Source organism: Fukomys damarensis, unplaced genomic scaffold, assembly GCF_012274545.1.
Source record: "Fukomys damarensis isolate Sample0158 unplaced genomic scaffold, DMR_v1.0_HiC HiC_scaffold_39, whole genome shotgun sequence".
NCBI lineage: Eukaryota > Metazoa > Chordata > Mammalia > Rodentia > Bathyergidae > Fukomys > Fukomys damarensis.
Genome location: NW_022900951.1, coordinates 11112191 through 11121812, shown reverse-complemented (window position 1 = coordinate 11121812; position 9622 = coordinate 11112191).

Here is a 9622-nt window from a genome sequence, read left to right as displayed (position 1 = left end):
CTGATTGTTTTGAGTTCTTTATATATTCTAGATAATACTCCTTTGTCTGAGGAGCAGCTGGAAAATTTTTTTCACACATTGTAGGTTGTCTCTTAGTTCTGCTCATGGTTTCTTTTGAAGTGCAGAAGCTTTTTAAGAAGATGAGATCCCAGTTGTTAATTCTTTCTGCTATTTCCCTTGCTACTGAGGATTTGTTCATAAAGTCTTTTCCTATGCCAATGTCTTCAAGAGTTCTGCCTAACTTATCTTCCAGCAAGTTTAGTGTTTCTGTTTTAATATTTAGATGTTTAATCCTCTTGGATTTTAATTTAGTGCATGGTGAGAGAGAAGGGTCTAGTTTTAATCTTTGGCTGGTTGAGATCCAATTTTGCAACACAGTTTATTAAAGAAACTATCTTTCCTCCAGTGGGGATGTTCAGCTCCTTTGTCAAAGATGAGGTAGCTGAGTACATCTGGAGTTGTGTTTGTGTCTTCCAGTCTGTTCCACTGATCCTCAGGTCTGTTTATTTGCCAGTACCATGCTGTTTGTAGTATAGTTTCAAATTGGGAATTGTTATACCCACTGCCATGTGTGTGTTGCCTAGGATGGCTTTTGCTCTTCTAGGTCTCTTATAGTCCCAAATGAATTTTTGGATTCTTCTTTCTAGTTCTGTTAAGTATAGTGTTGGAATTTCAATTGGCATTGCATTGAATCTGTATAGCAGTTTTGGTAATATGGTCATTTTCACTATGTTGATTCTTCCTGGGAGTTTGTGATGTATTTTGGAGAAAGTCCCTTGTACAGCTCAGAAGATTGTGTATTCTGTTGTTGTTGGATGGAACACTCTGTAGATATCTATTAAGTCCATTTGTTTGAAAGTTTGGTTCAACTTTGGTATTTCTTTGTTCAAAGAACAAACTGACAAGTTTTTGACAGTGGGATATTGTGGTCACCCATTAGAGTTGTATTAGTTTTATGAATTTTTCATGTCCATTAATATTTGTTTTATAAATTTGGCTCTGGTGGTATTTTGTTGCATAAATGTTTCTCATTGTTAACTCTCCTTGTTGAATTGTTCCCTTAACTAATACGTAGTGACCTTCTTTGTGTCTTCTGATCCATCTTATCTTGAAATCCACTTTTTCTGCAATTAGAGTAGCAATTTTTGCTTTATTCTGGGTTCCCATTGCATGGAATATTGTTTTCCACACTTTGATTCATAATTTTGCATATATTTTTAAATTAAATTTGTTTCTTGTATGCTGCATACTGTTAGGTTTTCTTTCTTGATCCATTCTGCCCATCTGTGTTTTTTGATTGGAGGTTTGAGAGTTATTACTGAGAGGTATTCATATTGCTTTCATTGAGCTATTTTCCTGTAGCTGAGTTCCTCATTACCCCTCCCCCCTTTTGCTTAGCTGCTCATCCTGCCAGGTTTATTCATTCTTTTTGACTTACTGATATCGTTGTCTTCATTGTCTCTTTCTAGGATATCCTTGAGGATTTTTGTGAAATGTTGGTTTGGTGGTCATGAATTTCTTGAGATTCTCCTTTTTATGGAAATATCTTATTTTTTCATCACTTTTATAGGAAAGCTTTGTAGGATACATAAGTTGGGGTTGGAAATTGTTAACTTTTAGGGCTTGAAACTCTTCACTCCAAGATCTCCTGGCCTGTAATGTTTGCGTAGAAAAGCTATGATTCTAGCTGATTTACCTTTATATATGATTTGTTGTCTTTTTAACATCCTTTAAGATTTTGTTCCCATAATGGACTTCTGGAATTTTGAGTATAATGTGACATGGAGAGTTTCTGTTTTGGTCATGTCTCTTTGGTATTCTATATGCCTCACTTATCTATATATTCATTTCTTTCCCTATATTTGGGGATTTTTTTGCCATTATTCTGTGAAGAGGTTTTTTATGCCATTTTATTGCCTTCTGATTTTTCGCTTATTCCAGTTATTCTTAGATTCTTCTTCTTTGCAACATTTAGCAGTTGTTGGATTAGTTTTTCTTTTTCTCTTGCTGTTTTGAAGATGACTTTGAGTAGTTGATCTCTGAAAGCATGATTGCCTTCTAGTTCTGAAATTCTGTCCTCACATTGCTCCATCCTGACACCCATACTTTCAATATGATTTTTAATCTCTTGGATTTCTGATCAAAACTTTTATGTACTCTTAATTCTGTGATGATCTGGTCCTTCATGTTTGGTACCATTTTGTTGAGCTCATCTATCTTTCAGGTAGTGTCTATTGAGAGCTCCTGTGTCTTTTTGGTGATTTCTTCCATAATATGTATAATTATATCTTCTCTAATCCTGCTGAGTATCTCTTTGAGTGGTTCTCTAACTTATTCTGCTATACTTTTGAGTAATTCAGGGGTGTGGCTTATACTATTCTTTCCCTTGTCCCCCTTGAATTGGCTTCAGGGGAATTAGGGGATTGGAAAAGGGTTTGTTGCCTTCCTATGTTTCTTTTTTTTTTTTTTTTTTTTATGAGGATTGAACATGGGTTCTTGCAATTGCAAGGCAGGCGGCAGCACCACTGAGCTAAATCCCTGGCCCTTGTTCCCATGTTTCTATTGTTTGTGTTCATTTGTTTTGTTTTGTTTTGTGCTGAGGTTTGTGAATGTTTATACTCTCAAAACTTTTTTGATAGTACAAAGATCTCTTTAGTTGTTTTTCAGTGATGTACTTTCTGCATGGATAACTGTAATCCTTTGCCACAGCTGCAAGATTTGACCAACATGATCATTTTGAGAAAATAAGATGCAGTGTATTTAGTTCAGCAACTGGGAATCTACTCTAGTATTGTTACTGTCAAAAGGTAATCTGAGTTTTGACTTACAGAGAAATGGTGACAATTATGTGACCCTGTTAATATCAAATGAAACAGCTACAGAAGTATTTCTGGAGACAAATTAGTAGTAACATACCATAAGAACCACTTATGTACCACCCTTATTCCTAGAGAAGAAAACAGCAATTATGTTATAAACATTAAGGCAACCCAGATACTGACTTACCACTAATATGTACTAAATGTAAAAGGTATATCTCTGATAATCATAGAAAAGAATACAGCAATAATTTTACAGAGTTAACCATCAAAATATTAACAGTTTTGTTCTTATACTATTAAAGATTTAGGGTATTTGAATCAGGAAATCTTTTAAATCTTCAACTCTATATTATAAAGTGGAGAGAGAAGTGGTACATAGAGTCTAATTGGAAAGTAGAAGGATATCTATAGAATTAGGTAAAGGAAGGACAAAAAACTGGAAAGAAATAGAAGATAAAAGAAAGAGAGGAAAAAGAAAGAAATTATACAGAGAGTAAAAATAAGGATATAAGGGGACAAAAAAAGGGAGAAACAAAAGATAGAGAAATAAAAGAAGAAAAAGACATTAGAAGCAAGTCTGAAGAATAAAGGAAGATTACTCAAGTTTCACGAAACTGCTGAAGAAGATAGGAGGGAAAGAAAGAAAAAATAAAGAACCAAACAAAAGAGAAGAATGAAAAGCATTGTTTATACTATAAAAAACCCCACAAACAATTAAAAAAACCAAATGAACAAAAGTTTAAAAAATTTCTCTGATTTTAAGTCTGTGATTATCTTTTGGAGTCTACAGTTTTGTGGTAGTATCCAATTCAAAATTGTCTCACCGGCAGACAAAGGAGACAGTCAGAACTCAGATCTTAGCTGGGTAATCACCAGCAAGTCAGCAGTAAAGGCAGGGTTCTAGTTGTGGGACTTTCAAATCCACAGAAATTCAGCCTGAACCTGGCCTCTGGTCATGGGGTTAGGGCCTGAGTCATTTATTTTATAACACTCTAAGTGTCTCTTGCTGGCGTGACTATGGCTCCCTGACCATGGATATCTCCTGTGTTTGTACCTCATCCAGTGACTATGAGAGTACAACTTTGGGAGCCCTCAGATGAAGCCACTCATCAGCTGTTCTGAGTCCCAGGTACCGTTTACCTGTCTCTAGATGATATCTGCCCAAGCGCCGTCTCCAGGGGATATGGCAGGCTCTTGGACTGGAGTCACTTACCAGGTGTTATAGCACACAGCGTCCACTGCTCCATTCCACTGGTGTGTTTCTTCCTAAAAGTCTCTGGAGTCCCCTGCTTTCACTGTCTCTGTTGATTTGATCTTCCTTCCTCATGAGCTATGAGCCAGAAGCTGGGGAGAAAGTGCAGATTGCACCTTCCTTTTTCTGCATTGTGGCCTCTCTCTTCAGATTTTTCCATAGGCTCCAATTTTCCCATTAGATACTTTCTGGGTACCAGAGATCCACCTCCCTTATGTTTTTTCCAGGTTGTTATTTTCCAGTGTCTGGATTCTGAATCTTGGAGAGGCTGCTTACCACTCCTACCATCTTCCAAGACCTGTCGCCTCTTTTCATTTTTTGATAGTGTCCTTTGATGTACAAATGTTTAAAATTTCTGTGAAGTCCATTTAATCAGTTTTTTCTTTGTCACTTGTACTTTTGGTGTTGTATATAAGAATATATCACCATGGGCCGGGAATTTAGTTCAGTGGTTCCTCCGCCTGCCTCACAAGCGCAAGGTCCTGAGTTTGATCCCTGGTACAAAAAAAAAAAGAATATATCACCAAATCCAAGGCCAAACCTTTAAATTTAGATTTTATATGATGAACCTTCATCTTGTGCTTTATTCAAAGAAAACATCTAATGAGTCCCTGGATATGCAGTTTCCTTTACTTAACAAACTTTCCCCTTCCTTCTTGATCTAATGCTAATTTTATCTCAGTGACTCTTCTCAAAATTTACCGGGAGGGGTTGTTCATAAGCCTTCTTCCCTCAGAGTAGATCTTATCTCTGTACTCACTTGACATGTAAATTTATTTTTCTCATTTTAAGACTGTAGTGTTTTGAGGACAAGGATAAATTTTATTTTCCTCTGAAGCCTGTGCCTGTAGTAAATGCTGAATGTTTGTGAAGTTGATGAATGAATGAGCAGTTATGAGAAACAATTAATTCTCTTGTCAGATATCCTAACTTTCATTCTTTGAGTCCAAACAGTTTTGTGAAAAGATTTCTTAATTCAAAGGTCAAATAAAATATGAGACCGATTGAAATGCAAGGCATTGTCATTTGGTATTAAATACTCAGCAAAGTTCTTCTCAATTCACCTCCCCTTGGGCCCTTTTAGAAGAACTTTCAATTCTCTCTTAAGGCTTCCCATGACTCTCTTTGCATAAGAAGTCAGGCACGGGAGATTTCACATAAGATGTAACCTGGATTTCATTTTTCTAAGGAGATACTCCATGTCCTATTTTATTTAAACATAAGGGTATGTTGTTAGTGGGGAAGGGGAGAGTCAGTCATGGGAGTCAGGAGATTTTTCATGGAAGTATGTAGAAAACGAGTATTATCTAGTTGCCTGATTTTTAATTCTCATTCCTAACATAGTTATAATAAGATGCAAGACTCTCCTTACCTAGGTTTCTTTTTATTCTTTTCCATTTTAATATACCATGCCTTCTCTTGTTCTTTTCCTTTGTCTTAGTACCAGGGCAATAATGTAGGCTATATTTTTTATGAAATTCCATGTCTTGAACTTACAGACCTTGTAGTTCATGAAGGATAGAAAATTACCTTTCAGCGGAGCAAAATCCACCAGTCTGTACTGATACAGCTTTTCTTACGTTGAGATGAGAAAATACTTTTTTACTCTGGCAGTCATGAAGTCACAGAGGTGCCATACAACCTAGGTGTTAGCTTATTGACTGTTTTTTGTTGTTATTGTTGTTGTTTTGTTTGGAACTGGGAATCAAATTCAGGGACTTGTGCTTGCCAGACAAATGCTGTGTCACTGAGCTACATTCCCAGCCCTTACTGACCATTGTGAAATAGACTCTCCCCATGTGAGGCCATGATAATGCAACCTTTGCAGTGTCCTCCAGTAGTTATATACAGTTAGTTTAGAGAATTCATAAAAAGTCTCCACATTCCTAGGGAAGATAAATCATTCTCTAGTCATGGTAATGATCAAATCCTTTAGCAGGATCTAAAGCTGTCCAGTGTACTGTTGATCACTCACTGAAAGAGAGTGATCACTCGTAACTCTGTCATGAACTTAATCCCCAAACAAACTCATGCCCCAAATCTAAAGTTTTCTTTTCTCAAGGAGACTGCCTGACCATTTGTGATTTCTTAGCTTAGTGGCAGAGTACATGCCTAGCATGTGAGAAGCATGTTCTTATACTTGATCATTTCTCATTATCTCTTGAATATCCACTTATGCCATCATTGCAAAGTTCAATATTCTATACTATATATGATATATGATGCTAAAATTGATAGTTATTGAGCATCAATGAAGGTATATATTAGTCACAGGTTAGTATAGTTATGATGTCCCTATGGAGATTGGATTAGTACTTCAACTGCTCAGTTTTTTAGACCTTTTCTTTATTTGTAGTTTGATTTTTAATTTAACCCAGGTTGGCCTCGAATTCCCAGGGATCCTCCTGGCTCAGCCTTCTGAGTGCTGGGGTTGTAGGACCAGCTAGAAAAATTGAATTTTAAAATTCATGCTCTATTAAAAGTTGATGTTAATATTCATACCTGTGAATATCCTCTTAAACATACTTAAGCTGACATGTAGAAATCTAGAAATTTCAAATCTAAATATAAATTTCCAAATTTTCTGATAAAATGATAAATTTGGTATCCCTGGGCCTCCATTGCTGGGATCAGCACTAAACATTAATAAAGGAGCTGGTGCTGCTGTGTTTAAAGAGGTGAGTAGGCCCTATTAATTACTACAGTCGTGGAATTTCTTGTCATTGCCCCAAGAAGACAGACTGAGTTTCCCTTTATCATCATTCTCTGCTTGTTGTTTTTCCTATAATAGGGAACTATTACTCCACATGCAATTCTCTGTTATTCAATTTTTTGTGTTAATAGGATTATGGTACAGAGAATGAGCATTTAGAGTTCATTTACAGGCTCATAAATTTGACCCTTTTTGATTAAAAAAAAAAAACAGCTAGTGACATGCCCTTTACCTTTACATTCACCTTTGGTGATAATCCATTTTCCCTCCACTGATGTGAAATCTTGATTTCAAATTCTTTCAAGGGTATAGATTTAAGTGTTTATATTTCACTTTTGGGAAAACTAAATCTCATCTCCTTATTACTTCTATTGATAGCATATTTTTCCCTTTAAAAAGTGTTATCCATGACTTTTAGTGCTGTTGCTACATTGTAAAAACAACCACAAATCATTCTACTCCTTCTATCTATGGTCTTTGGAAGCAATCTCCCACACTGACTCTGGCCTTGCTTGTAATTTCCTTTGGCCAATGTAACATTAACAAACATTATGCAGGCAGACTTAGGACGTGTTCATGCATTGGTACTTTGCTTTCTTGTTGAACTTGGGATTGCTGTAATCATCGACTATGTGAATGAGCCTGGGTTAGCTTGCTGAATGATGAGAGACACATGCTAGCTTATCCATCATGCCCCAGCTGATATTCAGCCAACTGCCAGACATGTGAGTGAGATCATACTAGACTACCAAGCGCCCGCCAAGTTGGCCCAAACTAACCAAACCATCTAACTGACTTACTGAATACTGAGAAATAAGAAATTTTTGGTGTAATATGTTTTTGTTTTAAGCCAACAAACTTGGGAGTGGTTTACTGAATAGCAAGAGATAATGGATACAACATAAAGAGCATTCTATTTTAGCAAAGTGGATTGTGTTATTAAAAGATGTTAATGTCATGTGAGAGAAGAAAGAGCAAAGAACTGTTTCTTCTTGTAGGGTATTAAGGAGGTATGAAAATAAAACGTAAAACACAATATTGGGTGGGATCTTACACTGCGTGAGAGCAATTCTTCACTGGACAAAATTGAAATGTGGATTGTGCAATATAAAAATATTATGGTAATATAAATTTTCTTGAACTTAATAATTATATTGTAGATATATAAGAAAGTATCCCATTCTTAGGAAACACACACTAATATATTGTGAAATAAATTGACATGATTTATAGAACCTATTCTCAAATAAGTAAGAACAATTAATGAGAGTGAAACTGAATAAGAGATAGAAAAATGAAGGAAGGAATTTTGCAGGAGGAGAAAATTAGGGAGGAAGAGATCATTTTAAGGCAACTATATCAAAATATTTAAAAATTCACCAGTCTGGATAAGGTAGTATGGGGGTTCTTTGTACTATTCTTGTATCTTTTAAGCTTAAAAATATTTCAAAATAAAGTAAGAAGAAAAACTTTACAATTGAGGACATAAAAAACAACAAATAATAAAGCTTCCTGCAGAAATTTTCTAAAAGTACTATCTTGTTACATTTGTTTTAGACAGAATCCAAAATACTCTTTAGTGCAGAAATATACTTGGAGTCTAATGAGTGAAACAGGAAGTAGAGAATGCAGGAATCACGTTCATTTTACATCGACTACATTTGAAGAGAAACTGGAGTCCTTTAAAGGTAGGAGGTAATGAAAAGAATGCTTGAGAAGGGGCAGAAAATCTGGATTTGTTTCTTGTTTCTGTCACAATTATATTTATATCTTAAAATATGTTATGAGACTCTCAGTCTCAATTCTTCTTCAATTAAATGGGAGGGTAATTGTAAGGTTCTTACAGATGCTGGCATTTATGGAATCACTTGTAAAATGATATTAAATGTGTTGGTCATTGACTTCTATTGTTATAATTATAGTAACTTTTTTATTTTGTGATTATACACGACATATATTTGTGGGTACGTTATTCAGTGTGAGAAGCACAGTGGATATAAGCTTGAGTTGTTATTTGGTTGCTTTGGAAGTGGGCTATATAGAGATGATATTAGTAGAGAATAAATTTTTATAATCATATTATTTGGATCCTCATTGGTGATCAGGGTAAGTGATAGGATTGAGGTTAGTAAGAATCACCTCCTCCACGTACGCACACACTCACACACACACACACCCTAACTTCTCCAGAATACCAAAATTGTAAAGAAAGAAGAATCACAATGATAGAAAGTACAGGGTGGCATATGGAACAGAAAGGCACATTAAAATCTGGAAGACATGTAGTGGATTGCCCACAGGGAAGATCTGTATTTTTAGCAGCATTAAAACAGCCCAAATAAGAATGCCAGGGTCACTGTGGAAAAAAAAGTATGTCCTGTACCCTTTTGTAACTGTCAGAGATTTGGGGCATATAACAGAGGCATGATTTAAAAATTGGTAGATGTCTCTCCCTCTAAATACCTTACAGCCTTATTTTGTGTTCTTGCCATCTCTTTTCTCTTTATGGCTTACATTTCTCCTCCAGCTGCTTTTACTCACTTCCAGAGGCTGGTTGCACTTATAAGCAGTATTTAAGTATTTGGGACGTCTCTCAGAGGAAGGATACTATTTATATATTTTATTAATATATATATATTTACAGCTTAATAAATTTCCACAAACTGCACATTGTAAGCAGTACCCTCATCCACAAGCCATTTTATGTCTACTCCCACTCAATAGCTCTTTCCAAGGGCAATCATCATTATGACTTCTAACACCAATTCATACAACTTCGTCTGTTCAGAACTTTATATAAATGGAACTACACAGTATATGTTCAGTTGTATCTTG